Here is a 21,804-nt window from a genome sequence, read left to right as displayed (position 1 = left end):
CCTTATTAGCTGCCTTTGACCCCAGAAAGCTAATGGTATAGAATATTATTAAAGGTTGATGGATCATACTTAAATTTAAGTCTAAAATAACATTCCACGTAGCCTGCAGTGTTGCAGTGACAGATGTATCCCCTATTCAACCCTGTTGTTTCACATCAGCAAGTATGCAGAAAATAGAATTATGAGACTAGAAATGGTGGTGAGCTTGAGAAACCATGTGACTGCACACATGGTAATAGTGCACTGTTGCAAGGTGTTTTATGAAGAACCATTATTTAGTTATGTTAATTTTTGTTTAGAAAACAGATTCAACCAGGCTGTTGGTTAGTAGTTAGAAGGTGTGGTCTAGTAGTTCATACTGTGATGAGCAGTGGGATCCAATGATGTTATGTAGCCAATGGCTGGTCCTTGGATATGGAAGATGGTGAAAGATTGGTGGACCTTATGAAGAGGAGGATGATGAAGGCATTCAGAATCATGGGGTCTGTTTCCTCTCTCTTTACCTACTGCAATCCCTAATTTGACAGGTGAATTTTGGTACCTCCTAGCAGTAAGTCACAGCTTGTTTGGGCCTCTGTACATATCTGAAGTGACGAATAAAGCTGTAGCCTATTTCTCTGATTCCTATCTGTATGTCTGAGTCAATAGTAGACCAAGTTTGTCTAACAAACATACTTTGTGGCTGCCCCAGCACTTTCAGCACAAAACCTCTTCTGTACCATGGTAGCTACAGTTACATGATTACATCCGTTCTCTATGTTCATTCACTTCCCAGTTCTACTGAAATTGTTGAAGAAGTCTTCATGTATGCAGGCTACATTTTAAAACTGAGTAGAAATCCAGGAGTGAGAATACCTTTTTGATCCATCAGATAATCTTGATAGCTGTTATGAATCTCCCTTTTAAGTAGACAATAAAATAAATTTGTTTCCCCTAGAAAAACGCAGAAAGTTAGCATAAGTTTTAGTCATACGTCAGCAAGAGACAGAGACAAGATTGTCATAGTGTGATGGGACTTATGCAGAATAGTTTTTGGACTCCTGGGAGTGATCTGATGATAATAGTCACCTTTCTAAACTGTTATGTTTTTAATTTGGTAGAATTTGTACTCATAAGATACTCTTGTACTGTCCAGTGAAATAAGAACTTTACATATGTTTTTAGCTTATGCTGTCAAGTATACCATACTGGCAATACAAATATTTTTGTCCTATCTGATTTTTTTTGATCTTGCAGTAATTGGTTGTTTGTTTAAAGAAAGACATTTGTGTTCTAAAAACAAATGGCGCACACAGCTGTGTAGCCAAGTGACCCAGAGAAAATTAGTTCCCATGATCTGTGTGTATCTGCAAGTGATGGGGACCAGAAGTTGTTCTTTGTCCAGTAGTTCAGTTGTGCATGGCCTCAAGGGAACATGTGGCCGTGCTCCTTGTACTGTTAAAGTTCCATGGGAATGTAAGTATGTGTCTCACAGTGCTGGCTAGGAATAGTTGTGTGCGGTGTTTTGTTTTGCTTTTCTTAAATTTGTTTTCTTATATCCAAATTCCTGTGGGTTGTATAGCAATTTGGGCTACATATTGATTGCACTTTTGAGGAAGAGTGTAAAATTGTGTGACACTGCAGTTGTTAGGAATTGGACATAAATGTTTTGCGTTGCAGTGCCAAAAGCTGTGCAGCCGTTTAACTTCTGTTCTTTATGTTCTTGAACAAATACTTCTGTTCTGGGATATTTGAAAAATGAAGGGAACTTCTTAGTCATCTCCATAAATAAATAGGTATGAAGTTCTCAGATACTCAAGATGTGAAAACATATTTGTTTTGCTTTTGTTTTGTTCTACAGTGGGTGAGAAAGGACTAGGCTTGGCAGAATCCTTTCTTTGGAATTTGGTTTTTGTGAGTTAAAATTGTAGTATTTGATTCCCCCCCCCCCTCGTTTCCCCCCTTGGGGGTGTGTGTGTAATGCCATATCACAGACCAAGTGCTGTTCAAGTTACTAATGACCAACTATGGAAGCTTAATGCATTGGCTAGTTTTGAAATTATGATTAGCAATTTGATTGTTAGCAAAATGATTAGCAAAATTAGCAATTTAATGTCATAGGGTTCCTAGTGCCATCCTGAGGCATTATTCCAAACCTGTACAAAATATGTACAAATTAACCATGAACACTTCTCTGCCTTAAGGAAATTAAAAAGCAGAAGAAAACAGAACTCAAACAGAAGATGTGCTAGTTTCTTCCTCCATGTATCTCATTATACACAGCTTTCTCGGAGACCATACTTTTAAGGGTATGGCCTTGATGAGCAAAGTACCTACTTCCCAAATAGTTACAGTTTCGTTTAGCTTTCTGTTAATAATGGTATAGGTGGCAATAGAGGTGGACAGAAAACATTTGAATCTCTATTAGATTGCATCTAGTGTCTATTTTTAACTTAAATAGTTTATTTTATTTAGAATTGATGGAGCTCACTTCCATTAGTTGCATAAGCACATGACCTTGTTGAGTTATATGTAAACAATATTATAGTATATGTAATTGATGAACTGGGAAGTTATTGTATGAAGTGTTGTAAGCGTAGTTATACAGTGTCTACAAGCAAACACTTCAGCAGAAGCCGTTGCTCTCCAAACCCAAGCAGAGGAAATAATAATAGCTAAATCTTTTCAGTAATAAGTATTTTCCTCTGTGTTTTGTGGTTGGTTGGTGGGATTTTTGGGGGCGTCTTAAATACTTTTCTATTTAAATAGATGATTCATGAGAAATACTGACTCCAGGCACTGAGTTTTTGGCATGAAAATAAATTTATTTTACCAGGTTACTAGCTTGTTAACTAAGTATTTGTCAGGCATGTGTTCTGCAACTACTAGAATGTAGTGCTTTAGTGTAAGAGTCAGCAAAATAGGTAAATAATACGCTCCAATATCATTTGTATGGCTTCAGGAATCAGTGCTTTTACATAATCATCTGCCTTATTGAATGTTAAAGCCACTGCTATACTGGTGTACTTCTTTGCCAATATATTAATGTTATTTTGCTATTAGACAGCATAATCTCCATATACAAACAGTTTAAGAAATACAAGGAGCAACTTGCAGCAGAAAGCATGGTTTATAGTTACTTGGTAGTTGGAACAATTACCAATCCACTCTTTATTCCCTCAGACAGAAGTTCAAACTTTCTGTTTTTCAGAATTCTTGTTCTCTGGGGTAACAAAAATGAGAGCAGATGAGTCAGTGTTCTAGTTTATAGTATGATGCAACTGAACTAAAATACAACTTTTGGCTTATTTTCATTTATTACTAGAAACATTGACAAGGAAGACTGTTGCTGGTCATACTTTCAAACTGAAAACTTAAAATGATCTAGGACTTCAGGTGACTAAAATAGTTGTGTGCATATTGTCTGTTAGTTTAGAATCTACTGAAATATCAGGTTTATACTTTGAAGGAACCTTTTGTTTTATGAAGTAGAAAGTAACTGTTGCAACCCTGGATGACCTCCAAATCTCCTTTGAAAATCAGTTTCTTCACTAAATGAACAGGAATAGGTTTTCTTGCAAATGTTTTTTCTTTTAACTCAAATGACAGGGATTTGAAATTTGGGGGAGAGGAAGCCAACAAAGCAGATTAAATAGACTCCGAAGTATAGCTTTGAAATATTGCTGTACTAAGTATTCTATTTTGGATGAAATGATGGCTGATTCTTTTGTGCATGAGAAGGAAAATATTTTAAAAGGACATGATAGTGTTGAATGCAGTACTAAGACTTCTACAGACTTTCATTTGCTTTCTCAGAAGTGGATACTGTTCTTCCTTTCAGAGGAAGAGAGAACTGTTTAGAAGTTTTTGCTGTCCCAATATTGATAAAAAGTTACGGTACGAAGAAAATTCTTTAGCTTTTGTATGAAAATGCACATGCTTTATGGATAGTTTGTCTTAAATTATTTCAAAATCAACTGACACCCAAAATACCTACCAATTCTTAGAGTATCTTTACAATAGCATTCTTGTGTTATGCTTTTAAATACTGTTTAATGGATTTATAAAATACTCTGATATCTCTGCAGTAGAGTACCTCTTTTAAGATGTGATTTATGTTCTAGAGATCTTTGTTGCTGGACAACACGATGCTTGAAGAAAAATTAATGAACCAGTCTCCTGTTTTCTACAGGTGGGATTAGATACGCTCTGATTTGCCTGGAAAAGAGTAAAGAGCCAAGTAGTTTCAAAATATAGCCTACCTGCAGTGCCACCCCGTGGCTTTTTTTTTTCATGGCTTCTCTTAAACTAACCGATTTCTGTTCCCTCATCCCCAGTGGGAGGATTACTTGTGAACTTCTAAAATCTCTGTACTCCGGGCTGCAGACCTGGTCTAACCAGGATAGTACAGCCCATTTCTTTGCCTGACTTCTGTGAGGCAGCATTATTTGTCCCTTCTGAAACCTGCATGGAGAAAGAAGGAGGGTTTCTGAGCAGTACTGGTTCATTCACCTAGTGCATCGAATGACTAAGCAATAGCTGGTTGGGTCTTTGAAAAGTAAAGATCATGTTGGAGCTGGAAAGCAAATAAATGTTAATTGGTCTCATCTGTTCCAGCAATGCCACATATACATGTAGTTTATTTCTAGGTAGTTGGTTTTCTAGGAATATGGTTTCATTTTAAAATTAGATTGTCTAGGTAGACACAGCATTTCTTATGGAGATAGTTGATATTATGTTGCATTCAAGACATCTGCATTTTTGTTGACTCTAATTAAAGGATGTTAGACTTTGTTCTTAAAAGCAGAATTATGCTTTGAGGGTTATGTTGTGCTTTGCCTTGCACCATTTTAAAGAATCACTCAAATCTTGGTGGGGTAAGTACCTGCAGGTTTAAGACTGTGGTTTTCCTGTGTAGGAAGTAATACAACGTTGAGGATATTTCATGCCACGCAATCATGCAGGAAGGAACTTTTCAGCACTTCACCTGCCTGGCCTGCCTTGGAGAGCAGAACCTGTTTTCTTCCTCACAGACAGCTTAGTCTTACTAACATCTCTGGATGAAAGGCAGGGTTTTACCTATCTGTACTCTCTTCCTGCCATTCTGGCCGGGAACAGAGCAAACTCTCTTGCCCCATCTGCTTAGGTGGCAGCACTAATATCATTGCTCAGTGGAGGCATGTCAGCAGCAGTTCCCTGGGTTTACCTCCACAGCCCACCACCTGTCCCCAGTATACCAAAAGCTGACTTGCCACTCACTTTCCAGTCCAGGGAGAGTGTTTGACTACATTTTTGAGTGTTTAAAATTTGTGCTTTTAATGTTGTAAGAGTTTGTGTCGTAATGCTTTGAACGAGCTTTCAGTATTTTCTTGCTACAAAAGTAGTTATTTATTTTAATGAAATTAACTTCCCACGCTTGCATTGCTCTGCTGTTGTTGGCCTGATCGTGCTGCCTTGGTTTCCTCGCTTTCACAGAGCTCTTGCTGCCTGCCCCAGAGCTACTTGCGCTGTGTGGAGGCAGGATGAGTGACTAAGGGGACAAATCGAGTCTGGGCTAGCAAAGCCTCCGCATGTGCTGTTCAGACACCTGGGCTTTGACATCTCCTTTGAGGGCTTTGTAGTTTTCCGTAACCGAAACGTAAAATGTGAGAGCATGGTAAGTATCAAATTGTATATTTAACATGTACAGGCTTTCTTTGATAAACAGGTGCTTATGTTCACATTTGCGTCCTAATTATAGAAATTATACTTGGCCTTTTCTAGAAGGCAAACATTTCTTTTTCTGAATTCACAGATTTTGCTTGTAAACTGTAAGGAGAGGCATGTGAATGTGGGGTCTGAGTTCTTGCAGAATCTTAAAGCTAGCAGTGGAAATATCTGATACTACAGTCTGTACCAGTAGATTGCACTCTTTATTATGTGGAGTTGGAAAGTCTTAAATAGTGAGAATTAAAAATGCAGAGTTTTCTTCTTCCAGTGTTCCGTTCCTTGACAAGAAGTGTAGCGGTTTTTTAATTATGTTTGATATAAATGCAGTATGTATCTAAGCAAAATGATCAACAAAAGGCTTAAAAAGAAACAAAGATTGTACATTATTTCATACAGCTGTTTTGAGTAGTTTAATATTTGCAGTTAAATACGTCCTTTTGGAACCCTGGATTTCCAGGTAGGAACAACTAAAAGTAGCAGTAGTGGATGTAAGGGAAAGTAGTGGAGAAGTTTTTCATTACTTGTCTTTATTTAGGAAGCTTGTCTGCTCTTTCTGCCACACATCAGCTTCTGCAATATTGGGGATGTGTAAACTAAAGTGTCTGTGATTTAAGGTAGTTGTTGCAGGATCTTGTCGGGCTGCTATAAATTGCAATGGAAGGAACAACTTCATTGTAATTTAGATCTTGGGTTGTATTCAGTGGATGTTTTTCAAATGACTCAGATGTAAGTCATGGACAATTCTGAATACTCTTTCTTAAAACAGAAAACAGAGTATTGAAATGTATGTATGCACGTACATTCCTGTGTATCACAGGCCCTGGCTTGAGTCCTTCCTGTATTAGAACTTTGGCTAGCAAAATGTCTCACTTCATTCCCTAGATCACAAAAAGACTTCAATTTTATTTTAAGAAAATACATTTTAAAATTTTGTACTGTGTGACTCAAGTTCTGGTAAGACTTTCAGTGTTGTGAGTGAAAGCCTGTTAGTGTCTGTGACGGCACTTTATTTCGTTGGGAAAGAAACTCTGTGCTTGCTGTTGTGAAAGTGAAATTCATGACTGTGCTCTATGCCCTTCTGTATCTTTTTAACAGGTACTTTTTTCTTTAAAATAAAATTTAAAAAATTGTCACATGAGCTCATCTATAAAACTTGCTATTTTTAGGAATCTTTATGAAAAGACATTTTTTGGTTTTTACAAACTTCCCACAAGGGGAGGGGAAAACAAAACACAACAAAAACCCCAAACAAAAAACCCCAGTGTTGATACGTGCTGTTCCTTCAGTTCTGTGATATACTGTGTCTAACTTGGGCTCTTTGATGGAAAAAAACCTGCCAGAAATAGCCACCTATTGTAACTGTTTGTCTTTCTGTTGAACGCTTGCGAAGTTTACAGGGCTAAAGTAAAACACTAAATCATAAAAACTCGGTGTATTATATGCCTAAGTTTAAATCAGATAATACCAGGTAAGTAGACCAAATGTTCTGTGGCTGATATATCACTCTACAATAATGTAATGATTTTTTAGCAGCACATCAAGACAAGACACCTAGAATCATTTTTGAACTTACTGTGGCATAAGAGGCCTCTTACTAAATATGTCTGTCTCTCTGTGGTCCAGCAGAACTCAACTTCATTAAACTGAGCTGTTGGCATTTCTTCTTTCCTTTTGCTTTCATTCACTTTGTTCTTTGTAAGCTTTTTTACTTGATAGGATTTGTACTCCACACAAATAGAAGTGCTTGAATACTTACATCACCTCTTTTCTAATCTTTTCTGAGTAGGTAGAAAAGCAAGCTGACAGGCCTTCTCTGTGAAGAGCTTTTAAGAATTTCGGATGTTTTAACATACAGAATTTTGTTGAGTATCTGTTTCGTACTATTGCACAGTGGAGCGGCCTGCACAAGTGGTACAGCACTGTGTGATGAGCTGTCCACCCATGCAGTACAGGGTGTTGTACCTAGTTTCTAGAATATCTGGTTTATCTAGTAGCAATTTCAAGGAGCCTGTGAGCTACTGTTGAGGTAGTGCAAGGAGGGTTCTGCATTCAAGTGGGCGTTCCAGCAAAATAGTAGAATGGTGGAATGCAAAACATGCTCTATGTCAATTTTTACCAATGTAAAACACACACCATCCCCCCACAACCACCCCCCCCCACAACACCCCCACCCCCAGCTCATGGCAGGAGCATTTTTCTAGGATTATGGTGTAGATTTTCTAAAAATAATATAAAAAAGTAAATTCCCCAAGTGAGGAAGAGGTTGAGTATGACTGGAGCCCTTGCACTTCTGAATATTACTCTAGAATTATGGTTTGAAGCAGACAAAACCAAACTTGACCTTTTTGTTTTTTAAATTGTAACAGCGCAAATAGCACTTTCAGGGTGCTAGCCTGTTATCCTGTTATGTTTGATCTTCTTGGAGATATTTTATATCTCCAAGATAATATTTTAAACTGTTTTGTTAATGGTAGCATACTGTCTCTGCTATATCTAGAATGAAGCTTGTATTTTGGAAGGCATATTTTCCTCTCTTTTTTTTCCCCCAACTTTGTTGATTTGAGCTTTCTTCTTCTGAATGCTAAGAGAGAATCCTCAAGCATGACTAGCCGCTCCCTCCAGATGTTGGTGTGGTACACTCCCAGTTTAGTTGTCTGTGATACTGATTTCAAAGATACGTGCTTATGTGAATTAAGGAGTTTGTGTGTGTGCATATTAAGTAAGAAAGAATGCTGTATTTTTTTCTTCCTCATTCCTGTCTTACAGGCAGCAGGGAACCTGAGGCATGTTCCTTCCCATGTACCATCTTTGCACCCATGAGCTTTTGCTCCCCAGACAGCTTCTTACTCCTTTGGAATGAATGCACTCCTGTAAATCAGTTTCAGCTCCTGTAAAACAAACTCTGATTTTAATTCTTTGATGTCATTATTAAAAAAGGGGAAGGCTTTTCATTACAAATTTTAGTATTGATCCCAGTGTGATTTAACTGTATATTTCTTCCATCATCCTGTGTTTACTTCATTTAAGGAAGTACGTGAAACTTGCATGACAACGTTTATAACTGTAGTCTAATGTTTGCTTTTGTTCTTTTTTTTTTCTTTTCTTTTTCTTCTTTCTAATCTATCATCTTATAAGCACAGGATCTCAAAACACTAAGACAACACCACCAGGTAGGCAGTTCTGAAGAACGAGTGAGTGAGTGCTGGATGAAGCAAACACAAGATGTCCTTGCTTCACAAACTGTTTAGCAATGAAACACAGCAATTATTTTTTTGTTTTGGGAGAAGAGTGAGTGTTACTGAACTTGACCAGAGGTACAGGTTTCTAAAAACAGCATTACACTACGTGTAAACATTCAGAACAAGAAACTTGTTGAACATCTTATTAAAGCTACGTCTAAATTCCTTAGAGTGACAGTGCCATAATAAGATCTATCAAAGTACAGACTATTCTGTCAAGGAATGGATATGATTATGAAAACTTGTATGTGAAACTGGATCTGAAGGTTTCTGAATTAAATCATGGGATTTTCCAGAAGAAAATCACTGTGGGAGCTTTATTTTGGCTGTCATTTTTTGATTAACATTCTAGGCCTCAGAGTGATTTAAGGAAGCACGGTAACTCTGGAGCTATAATTCTCAGATCTTCAAAAACACTGTGGGTTTTTTTCAGTTGTTTGTTTTTGGGTACATTTGATGGTCGAATCCCGTAGTGACATTTAGTGTTCCAGAAGGTCTTTGTTGTGCGTGGCTCCCGCTTCCACTGGTTAAGGAAGATAATACTGTTTCGGTTCTCCTTAATGTTTTCTAAATAAATTGTGAAGAAATGGGAGGGCTCCAGGATCTTACAGGACAGTCATAATAATAATGTGTTTGTTAAATAATAATGTGTTTGTTAGAAAATCCAAATTTTATTTCCCTGTGGCTCTCTGTCATAAGAGAGTTTGGAGGCTTAAAAGATATTTTTAGCATTACAGCTTTTAAATAGTTGGATACTGTCTCTTTTTAACTATGTAACTTCAGTCACAAGCCAAATTTTCCACATTATGTTCCTTTCAAGATGGCTTGGCAGTAGCTATCCTCTTTTGAACTTCTTCAAATAGCGCTACAGTGTTTCCATTGGTCTTTGCCTGGTAACTCGGTGTGTTACTGCTTTTTCTCAGGGTGCAGCATTTTCTCAGTTTAGGTTTTTGATGGTGGCAGTTCAAAAAAGAAAAAACCCAACAACAACACTCAATAATAATATGTTAGGACCTGGTTCTGGCAAGCTACCAGTTTTCTTGTGCCATAGCACCACCGCAGGTATCGGTTATCTGGGGATACGCCTGTACCACCCAGGGAAGGCATGGCTGGAGCATGGGTATGGCTATTCACTGCAGCTTTAATCTAGCATAAGTAACACAGTAACGAAGGCGCGGTGTCATCAGTTAGTAACTAGTGTGTGGATTACTAAACCCTAGAGGGCTTTTAGCTGTGAATACCACATCCTTCACTACTATTTTAATCATATTGTTTAACTTACAGCTAGCATTATGCCTGTTGGTGTTAACAGCAGCAGCTTCCATTTGTGGAAATAACCTGAGTACAAGATTTGTGGTGATTCTTTTTTCTTTTTTTTTTTTTTTTTTCCCTCTTTCTAGATCCCAGATTTAGTGATATCTTGGTGTGCTGCTAAGCATATGTCCTATTTCAAACTTTTCTGGAGGATTATAAACTGGGATTTAAAAATGAATCAATGATCTTATGGTAACATTGTAGCAATAGACCAAGAGTTGTTGATCTTAGTTTTTCTGTAGAGTGTTTGGTGTAACATGTATTTGAAGAATTCTGTAAGTTGGTATCTCTAAAATAAAAACAAGCTGAAACTTCCCAAAGGCAGCTGAATGAGGCCTGTTCATGGCTTTCCTGCCTACACACTCTGCTAAATAAAATAATGCAGTTGTTTGACAAACAGAGGGAGGGTTATAAAGTTACCTTTACTGTGACATCAAATCTGTCTTGAGAGCTTTCCCAGAAATATGAATATAGTAATTATATGATAAAACAATAAGGAAACTTTTTGGGTTGTGCACTTCCTCCGGCTATTAAACTAACTACTACTTAACTAACAGGAAATTCCAGACCTGGAAGTTTAATTATTGCTATACTAAACCGTGAAAATGTAAGTGTGTTAATGAGGATTTCATTATAGCCATCTGTAGCTTGTTTTTAAATTGTGTCAAAGCAGGAAAAAGATAATATACCATCTGTTACCTAGCCATATCAAGTTGACACAAAAAATATTAGAAAAAAAAATCCCCCAATTTACAGCCTCAGTTGTCTCTTTCTGATATTTATTTGCAGCAACCACTAGTGCCATGGCAGTACCACCACTGTAGTATCAGTACCATCATTTTCCTCTTAAATCATGTATTTTGTTTAGCTTACAATTTCTATATTGTAACTTCAGTATTCAGGGAGGAAAAGGTGCTGACTTTCTGAAATGGTAATTTCTGGGCAGGTAATGACTCCTCAATTTCAGTGTCATGTTTTCTCAAACATGTCTGAATCACCAAAACCCAAAAGCTGAGAATCATCTTGCAATTTACACTTCTTTTTGGTTTTAAGTAAACAAAAACTTTTGGATAACATCTGTTAGTATTCTCTCTTTCTCTGAATATTGAGCATGAATTGAAGCATTTTACAGTCATCAGATGGAGGGGTTTTTGCTGCTCCTTTTACCTTAACTCTTGGGTTCCTCTACAGTGCTTAGCACATATAAACTTTCCCAAATCCCTTGATTTGTGGTTCTGTTTGACCTTAAAAACAAGGGAAGTTGTAATACATTACTATGCACTTACCAAGAAATATTATGGATTCTTAATGTTTGTAGTATAATGCAGATAGAGCCTTAGGTGAGAAAAAGGTGGTGGTCTCATTGAAAAAGTTACAAAAATTGCTCTTGAGAAGAGAGTTGGCACAGAAGAAAATGCTGTAACAGCTGTGGGATAGTGAGGCAGATCCTTAGCAGCTGAGATGAAATATGACTCAGTAAGGCCATAAAATATACTAATATTTGCATATTACATTTTTTGAGGTAGAGGAGTGATCTATGATATGAAAATGAGGATAAAAGGCTGTAATTGAGATAGAAAGGTAGAGGGGTTATGCAGCAGTTTCAGGGAAGTCACGGTGTGGACAGGCAGCCCAAAATATGGACTTGTCCTTTTGTACCCAGAAGTTTTCTGAGTAGGCACTCTCTTTTTGTCCTGAATTTGCACAGCAACTAGCACAGCTTTGGTGAGGGCTCTTAAGTACTACCTTAGTATTCAAGACAAACTATAAATTTGTTGTCTGACCTTACAAACAAAATGTGTTTCTCTGCAGTAAAATGAGGAACTTTGTGATGTAGCAGTATATCTACAATGTGAATGTCTTAATGCTGTAAAAATATAAAAAGAATCAGAGTGCTGTGCTGACCAGACAGATGAGGAAAAGCCAGCTGATGCAGTCTTTCTGGTTTTTCAAAAGGCTTCTGCTAGTCTCTAACCTAAAGCCTTTTAGGAAAACTAAACAACCGTGGCATAAGGCCTTGCATGGCTAAATAATTTGCTCCAAAATCAGAACAGTGGTATGAGAAGTGGTCGTCTATGAAGATGAAGGAAGGTCATCTCAGAGTTCCACAAGGATCTGTTCTGGAAGTCTTAGTTCAACATGTTAATAATTTAGAAAAGTGGCTGAATAGTAAGGCGGCAGTTCAGTGACATTAAAAAGTTGTTATTCTTGATAATTAGAGGAGTCATGACTCTGAAGACTTGCAGAAGGATTTTACAAAAATAAATGGATACTAAAATGAGATTAAATTCACTTTAAATTTAATACGAATCAGTTTGCCATGTGTATTAGTAAAAGAATGGAGAAGAAAAGAGAAAACATGAGTATGCCACTGTATAACGACAATACAGTGCACAGTTCTGGTCTCTGTCATCTCAAAAAGGATATAGTAAAACTGGAGAAGGTTGAGGGAGGATCGACAGGGATGGTCAAAGGTGTGATGTGGCTTTCACATCAGGGACATAATGATGCGGTCTCTCGGCTCTTATGTTCTTAAGTTTACCATTTGTACTTGTACCCATTTGTGGTCTAACTGTTCCAAGTAAGTGAAAAGAGAACATGCAACAGAATTGTCTAATGAAGCTGCATAAAATTCTTTAACCAAATGTTAAAAAATGGAAAAATAATTAAGTCCCCCTAAATGTTGAGTGATTATACAATCTATAATCAACTTTCCTTGTTGATGTGTGACTTGCATAAGAAAAACAAGTTCTTGGTATGCTTCCAAGCCATTTGGAAGCCTCTTGTCTATGCTCTCTTCTCCAGTTCTTTTTGATAGACAAAACTCTTTCCCTTTCCCTGGAGACTTGACTGTGTTGATCCATCTCCACAGATGAGATGTCATCTCAGTAGGTACAAAGCAACTGAAGAAATGGAGTATTTAATAAAGCAGGAATTTAATCTGGAAGAATGCCTATTCTTAGTCTAGTAATCCAGGTTTCCTGCTATTCTTGCTGCTTTCAGACTTTAGTTTCTCATGGATATTACTTTAAAAAAAATAATCATTACTATTTCAGGGTTAGATGAAATAACAGATAGTTTTAAAAAAAGACTTTTGTTTCTAACAATAGAGACAATAGGTTCAAAGAGTTCTCAACTTCACAGATATGTCCCTATGGGGAATTTTTAAAAAACAGATAATTCTGACCAGCTTTTTCATATGCAGATAATTGATACACATCTGTTGTTCTAACAGCCTATTGGGCTTTTGGAGTTTTTTGTTTGGCTTTTTTCCCCAATGCAGAAATAGTCAGTGCTCTGGGTAATCACAGACAAATGAACCTGAGGGTATTAAAGATCTAAAAATTAATATTGGGAAGCTTTTGTTTTACTGCCCTCACTAGTATATGCAAGCTTCATATCCTTTTGGTCTTGGAAACAATTCTGTAGATTAAAAAGCATGAAACATCTATACTAAAAACATGACTTATACAGGGGTGTCTTTAGAAAGTGTTTTCTATTTAGCACTACAGTGTCATTGTATTTAGCAAAATTAGGCTGTTTACTACTTTTAAAGCATACACACAAGAAATGATTATAAACGTTGAATTTATTTCCAATCATATGTATTTCCTTTTGCTGCTGATACTGGTCAGTTGATGTTTCCTTTTTAGGGAATATTTGCTAACACAGCAATGCCAAGATGAGTAGTTTAAGTAGATACTTTATGGAAAAATGAGAAGCATTTTAAAACTCTAATCCTAAAGAAATTCCAACAACATTTTAATTCCATTCCTTTAGGGCATTTTTTTCCCCTAATACCCTGCCTAAGCTTTCCTCATACCCCATCTTTTAAAATTCTCACCGTTTTACCTTTCACAAGTGTTCTAGGAAAAAAAAATTAGTAGCCTATGCTGAGTGATATTGGTAGGGGAAAAAGTAAAAGTAACCTCTGTGAGATGCAGGGGAAATAGCCAGGTACATACCTGTAGAAATGGAAAACCTTTCATTTCTCCCCTTTCAGATTATCTGAAATTTTGGGCACTTGCTTATCATGGTCAGTAGTATTAAATTCCATTGGTAACTCCCTGAATGAAAACCACATTATTTTCTAAGTGATAAGTTTACTGCTTAATATGTGAAAGCTGTAAGAAGGGAATTGCTAGGTAGATAAACAGTATGTAAAATTTAGTACTGCAAGATACCAGTAGGACTAAAAAAAAAAATCAGGTTTTATTACTGTGAACATTAATTGAATATTTTTAGCTACAGCCCTTAGACCCAGATAGTAATTAATGTCTCTAAGTGGAATTCCCAAATGTTTTCTGCTGTGTACGCCATAGTAGCCAGAGGGAACGTGTTGGTATTTTAGACAACATTGATACCCTGTCTGCACTGAAACTTTTACTGCTGTCGGTCTAGTCCTGCAAATCTGTCTGTGTCTGCATTATCGGTGTCCCCAGCTTTTAAAGCAATTAAAATTGCTTCAGAGATTTCTATTCTTCATACTGTTAACCCTTGAGGTTTGGTTGCAGAGTACAGTTGACTTGGAACACAGCCAGTGATTCATCTGGCTGTTTCATTCAACCTTACACGTTAGGTAAAACTGACTTAGATTTCTGTTTTGTCTGACATAATGGGGGATGGATGCTGGTGACAGGACTTCTCAGGTAAGAAAGGCTAGATAAGGCATTGTCGGTAATGCTGTTCACTTAGCCCACAAGTACTCACGCAGATGTTATCCTCTCACTGAAGTTGGTACACAAGGCACTTCAACACACTATGTTGCCCGATACAGACCTAGAAGCAACATTTGCCAATGATAGGAACCCGCAGGATGTTGCCGTTGATGATAGCGCTTGCCCAAAAGAGTTTGTTGAGTGTATTCCTTCCCATTCCCTGGGCAGACTTAACTGTAAGCAGTCCTCATGTGGCTGCATGCATTAGGTTTGACTTTTGGAAGAGAGAACTGAATTTAGAATTGCTTTTAAGCAGCTTCTGGTTTTAATTGACAATGAGGTCAAGTTTCTGTAAATTATCCCACTTCAGGGACTGCAAAGTTGTTTTTTGTTTTCCTGATAGCATAAATGTTGTACTTTTGTTTGTGAAATTGATTTCTTAAGATCTTAAGCTTCAATAATTTTGTAGGTAGTACTGATGATCAAATTGACTGGATGTAAATGGGTATTTGCCTCTCCTGCCTAAGTATTCCACTGATCACTAAAATTCGCTCACCTGAACTGTTTAGTTGGGTATCTTACAGAGGAATAGGGAAGGCTAAAGAACATGTAGAGAAGGAAGAGTCATAATTCTAAAACTTGCCATTAAACTTGTCTTGCAAAAATAAAAGGGACGTGGAAAACAGGATTGGATTCTTTTTCTGGTATAAAGCCACAGAAGACATAACAAAGCTGCTTAATACTCTTTTGAATTGGCTGAAGTAGATATGTCAGGATTAATGGCTATACAAATCTCTAGATACACTCTGTAGGCTGTTCGGTCAGGTGGTGGGATTATAAATAGGTAGGCTTACTGGTGTCACCAGTAGCAGAAGGGAACAACAGGGAGCTTGCCATGCACACACACACTCCCTTCCTTCTACCTACAGATGCTATTGAAAGAAATTAACTCAATTTTAATGGAGAAGAAAAACCTATGTTATCTTGGAGGTAAGTAGAAGTATTTGTTTGAAGCCATTCTGCTGAAGGAGAGGGAAGAAGAACAGCTAAAATCAATTAAACTACTTTTCTATTATCTTACTGGGAAGTGTCATACTAACACTAATTTTGTTTGCTATACAGGGATAAAACTTTGACCCACAGAACTGTTCTGGTTGGTGTAAATGGGAATTCTGGAAGTGTTTGTAAAGTGACACATACTTTGCAAGACTAAGGATGCAAATGTTGGTATTTACACAGCATTTCCTTGCTTGTTTGGTTGAACTTGTCCCAATACCTGTTGTGAGGAAACATATTTACCAATAATTATATATTTGCAGCAGCATTTAAGTTATTGCTCTTTGAGCGAAGGCAGAATTTGGGTGTAGGGTAGTGCATAAATTGTCAGAATTCAAACATAGGTCTGTGAAAAGAAAGAATAATTAATGTCTGTTGTCCTGTTTTCAGAGAAAGTAATGTAGTTCTTCTAGTCAAAGGTACAAAAGCTTTCTTTTTAATCCTGTTTCAGGCTCAAAGATGAGGGTGTATAAAGACCTGTAAATTTATCCATGTGGGCAGACTGTTGAAATGTGAGTTGTGTGTTTCTGGGTATAGAAGTGTTCCATATTTTACTTTAAGTTGATGATTGGGGCCTAGAAGCCTAAATGAAGTTACTGAGGTTATTTTAAATGAGGAATATTGTTATTTCATGCAGACTGTGAGACTTTGGCTTTGATTCTTTCATCTGATTTTGATCTAAAGTTTTGTTTGGAAGAAAAACACTTGTTGTTTGTAATAACTTGTAAAAGTCAATGCCTTCAGTGTTTGATATAGTAGAGTCCTTGCTGTGTATTCTGTGTATTCCTTGAATACTGTATATCACTTTCATTTACCATGGAAAGCATTCGAACAATTTTGCAATGCCTAAATAGAATGAATGCCTAAATAACTGCACGAAGCCAAGATGCACTTTGCTTACAGCAACAAAGAAAGAATTTAAGAAATCTTGTTCAGTTGAACTTCTTGTAAAAGCAAGTATGCTTCTGGCACTGAATCATATGTTAATATCTTAAAAACTTGGCAGTGAAAAATACTGTGTGTAAACTTGCGATAGTGAAAGTTGAAAAGGATGAGGGGGTGCATGCAGGAGTGAAGTATAGTAGTTACAACAGGTTATTCATTAGCATAGTTGTATAGGAAAGTTTCTCTACATTCCCCTGAGCAGACTGCTGCTGATATTTATAATAATTATGAATGTTAGTAAGAAGTATGCTTCTCCCTTTTCTAAATAATTTTTTCCTACTTTATAGTTAAAGCTGAAGTCCTGTACCCTTTTTTTCAGAAAGAGCAGATGCTTTCTAATGGCAATAATGGGTCATCCAAAATAGCTTTGGTGTTACCAACAACATGCAGGGAGCCAGCTTTCTTTGAAGAAATATCTTCCTTCTTCCTTGCCTGTTGCAAGAATCCAGTAAGCAATGGATCTGGGGGATTCTGCGTGTGCAGAAGAAAGCGGAGAAGGGGGCTAATGACAGCTTTTATGTGTAGATGGGGATGAGTTTGGGGAGGAAATGATAGCATTCATTTGGGGCCCTGAATTGCCAACCAATGAGGGAGTTCAAGTTAAAGTAGGACAAAGGGGAGGGAGCTTCCACTGTCAGCAGTAGCAGAGGTGGCTATGAAAAGAGCTGGAATAGGACTTCTGGCTGTGCTTCATACCACCCATCTCCTGTCACACAGTGCGTAAGAGATTAGGCTTGGGCTCCAGCAGCAGCACTGACATTTGAGGAGGTAGTAAATGCAGCCCTGTTCCTTAAGGTAAGAGGGTTTCCCACTTTGCCTGCTGAGGAGGAAGCAGGGAGTGGAGTGAGTGTTGAGGAAGAAGCTGTGAAAGATGAGCAGAAGAATCTCTTGACAGGTAGGTACTCAAAGCTTTTCTGCTCAGTTTTGCAAGGAGTGTTAGCTGGAGAGATGCTCGGTGCTTCTGTTTGGGGAACTAAAGCCACACTATTCATACTTCAGGAGAAGCCTCTTTATTAGCTTTCAGGATGTTAACTGCCAAGATTATTTTCTTGCAATCTAGTAAAGAAAACACTTGTTTTAATACAATTTCTTAGCCTGAGCGTAACTTTTTTCTTTCATTTTATTTCCTGTAATTAACTTGGATGCCTTGTTTGCTGAGATGGTTGTCTGTGTAGGAACTCCGTCCATTCTTCATGTGTCACATAGCATCTGTGTGTATATATATGTGTGTGTGTATATTTATTTTAAGCTTCTTGCTCAGGATAGAAAACTTTCGCTGCTTCCCATTCTTTTCCAATGTTTAATATCATGTCTGTTCTCCAGTTTACTAAATCCTCCTATTTATTGGTTGTGCAAATGTACAAAACTTCTTGAAGTTTTACCAAATTTAGGTAGCCAAAGGATTTAACTGCTAAGAGAAGGCTCCTGGTAGCTGAAGTTTTCTACAAGGGAGAAAGCTTGTTCTGTTCCAAACACCTGCATAAAAAACAGGAATTAACTGCGGTGCTTTCCAAAATTACATCGTTGTGCTTGGCTTAATTGTTCTTCTTGTAGCTGAACCTTCAGCTGGGAAATGGGACTGTCGCAGTTGAACCCAACCTTTTGTAGCAGCTAAAAGTCATAGGGAGTAAAGTTTGACTTCCCTGTTGTTACCGCAGAGCTTCCTAGCTGCTGTCCTGCATTATTTTGTCTATTACCCACCCACAGCAACACCCACATACCTATATTTGAGGCAGGTGTGTGTATGAAGAAAAAGGGAAGGGTCTGTATTAGCCTCTTTCTTGGCCACTGTGTGGCTCTGCTTTTCTTTTCCTTACCATTCCCAACCTCTAAATCCATCCAGTACCTGCCTCCAGTGTTACTTCTAAAACATTATTTTGAACTGGAGAGAAAAGCAGCAGCAGCAAAGCTCAGATAAATTGACAATTCTTATCTCTATTGATGTTCAGAATAGCAGCTGAAAAAGCCATGAGCAGAGCTAGTTGTTTCATCTGTAAGCTTTGAAAAGACAGTGGTGTTATACCTGCTTTTATGGCTAGGAGCTAACAGCCAGAAGGGCAGATTCAGGTTTTGCTCTATTTGAGAGCCTCCAATTGAACTTTTCATACTGGTCATGGGAGAAAAACATCTGTATGAGCATCCTTTTTATAGCAGTTCTTGAAAAAGATTTCAGGGTTTGTTCCTAGTGGAGGTGGCATATGTTTGCTTGAGTTTTAAGCGTTTGTTAGATTTATTAGTGTATCAAAGGTTAAGCTCCCCCCCTCAGTTCAAGCTGCTCTTTGTTTTCTTTTCCTGTTTATTCAGCCAGTTATATATTACTCAATTACTGTTACAGATTTACTGCTTTCTCTTTTCCCTGCTCTCCTTCCTTTCTGTCAGGCTGTTTTCATAACTGTAAATATAATAAAAGCTGAGTCGTATGAAGTTTTAATAGTTTTGAGTCTCATTCAAGATTTTTGTACCTTCTTTTGGTAGTAAAACTGGGTTATTTTTTGCATTTGATACTTTGTGAAAAGGTTGCAAATAGATATAAATATCTGCTTACTGCAGAGATATATTGCACATGGACATGCCAAGTTTGTATTCTTATTTTGTGTTAGTCCTATTTACTTCAGAAATCTAAGTTCTTAACCTCCTTAGAATTAACGTCGTTGGAACTAATTTTCCACTACAGCATTTTTTTTTTGTCTACTTCTTTTCTTAGGAGAAAAATAAATACTTATTTTGGCACAACAGAATGTGCTGTAGTGGAACTTTTGTATCAGAACACATTTCTATAATTTCTCAGTAATAATAATAAACTTTAAGCTAATTTATAGCATAAAGTATTTTTTAATCCTCTGTTGCCTGCTAGTATTCTGGACTCTTGGCTGTCTTCCTAACAGCAAGGCAATTCTTATGCCTAGAGAGGAGCTAACTATGTTTTGTTGGATGGTGTAAGACAACACTAAGTCAGTGGCTCTCTGTGCCTTAGGAGTTGGGTAGTCTTTCATATGTTTTAAGTGAGCTTGAAAAGGTCATTGTAATAATAGTTTTGAACTATTATTAGGCTTTGACTGGCAATGAATGAATCATTTTTCCAGAAAAGTTTTAAATTTCTACTTGACTTAATTACGTTACATAAGCTTATACTGGGGTTGGTGCCCCTTTAATGCTAAGAGGGTCACAATTAAAAACATGCCGGTACCATAGAGATTTGTGTTTACATTGCCTCTGAATCTCCCATTTCTCCTTGTAATAAGAGAAAACTTTGCACGAATTATGGCTCAAATACAGTCTCTTCTGTTTTCAAGACTGCCACTGCCATGGGGACAGACAATCAGATGGGCAAGTGTCTGTTCCAAATGGTCTGGAGGGAACTGCAGGATTCATTTGCTGCTTTCTTGCTTTTACTGTGAACCAGACATCCAAAGATTCCATTAAGCTTTCACCTACTGTCATGGTTACTGTCCTAGTCCTGTGATTTATTTCTCTCTAGGATAAGACTTTTAAAAAAATATTCTTTTCTTCAGAGCTGTGAGGCTAGTTGGGGGGGGTTCCACATATCCCATTGACTAGGAAAAGCTTTTCTCTAGCAAGAGCTTTGAAAACATGTCTTGATTCAATTTATTTATGGAAAGAGAGTGGAAATGTAGGTATTTTACCTTTTTTTTTCCTAATTTTTTTCTTTTTTCTTCTTTCATTGTAGCAGTCAGCTGAATATAAACATAAGTTAAAGAACACCTGCAGATGATTTGTTGTTTGCTGGAACCTCATTGAGTAAAATCATAGAGATAATCTTCAAAGACCAGGTTATTAATAATCTTAGATTATCACCCATACCTGGCATGTCAGTTGGTATATCAAGTTGCACAACACGTTTTTGTGTTGAGAGCTATTTACCCAGTGTCTCATTTTTAGTACCATCTTATTCTTATGTAACATCTTTTAAATACCAGTATTACTTGCAATATTGGCCTCCTTTCAGCCTTGGGAATCTGTATTGAGAAGTGCACTGTGAAATATCCCATTATCACAAAAGATTTACAAATTGTTCATGTTTGTTCCTCTACCTGGAAATTGAACTTAAAATGTGTTTCTGGACTTTGGAATTTTTGGTACATATTGAGCCACCTGCTAGGCACAATACTCATACAATATAACCTCAGAATCTTCCCCAAATAACTAAGCAGATGAGTTTAGAACCTGAAAGCTCATATTTTTCTATGGTGCAAGTATTTTCCTTTTATTTTGTCCTACATGTATCATAAGCCTGGCTTGAAGGGATAACCTAAGAATGGACAGTGCTTGACTCTCATTGATCCATACCTTGATCTTAACATCCAGCTGGTGCTTTTATCGTAGAAATAAAGAGAAATACTGCGTATCAAACAGTGATATTGATCTAGAGATGAAAGCCTAGTATCCAGGCTGATAGGCACATAATATAGATGCCATAAGGGTGTTACAGCAAATACTTGGGCTGCTTAACGCTAAAGATAAATATTAGAATACTACAGTGTGTTAAAACTAACTTGAGTAACCTTTTTTTGCAGCACTTCTGGCAACTCAAATTTTCTGTAGAAACATGTGTGCTTGGTAAGAACTTAGTCAAGATGAATAGAATGTGACATTTCAACTAGCCAAACTCCAGTTAAGAATTATTAAGTTCCACCAAAGAGAGAGGTGCTTTTCATGAGCAACAGCCGACTGTTCTTTGAGCGTGACTTAGGTAGGAGTAGAGGTGATGGCAAGATAGGGACTCAGTGGAAGTCTTTAGATAAATACTAAATGCTTTCAGGTTAATCTTAGTGTGAGAATGCCAGACATAGTGAAAATGCTCCATTAGGAATGAAATGAGAATAGTTCTTAAATGAATTTTATGTTTACAGTCCTATGTGGGTCTCTCTTCTTAAAAAACATCA

The 21,804-nt window shown here is 37.3% G+C and overlaps 1 protein-coding gene across 8 annotated transcripts in view; it reads left to right on the top strand.

Moving 5' to 3' along the window:
* The window catches only part of COBLL1 (cordon-bleu WH2 repeat protein like 1), a 91,598-nt gene that overhangs the window by 21,472 nt on the left and 48,322 nt on the right, over positions 1–21,804 (top strand). The window contains exon 1 of one of the 8 annotated variants that reach the window (XM_075093333.1): positions 17,537–17,795. The exons of the other annotated variants lie outside the window; for them this stretch is intronic. The gene's annotated coding sequence lies outside the window, so the exon portion shown is untranslated. Of the gene's footprint in view, positions 1–17,536; positions 17,796–21,804 lie in introns of those variants that run through there. 8 annotated transcript variants of the gene reach the window in all.

Source organism: Phalacrocorax aristotelis, chromosome 5 (assembly GCF_949628215.1).
Source record: "Phalacrocorax aristotelis chromosome 5, bGulAri2.1, whole genome shotgun sequence".
Lineage (NCBI taxonomy): Eukaryota > Metazoa > Chordata > Aves > Suliformes > Phalacrocoracidae > Phalacrocorax > Phalacrocorax aristotelis.
Note: the sequence above shows the minus strand (reverse complement) of the source record. Positions and strands in the feature narration are given on the sequence as shown.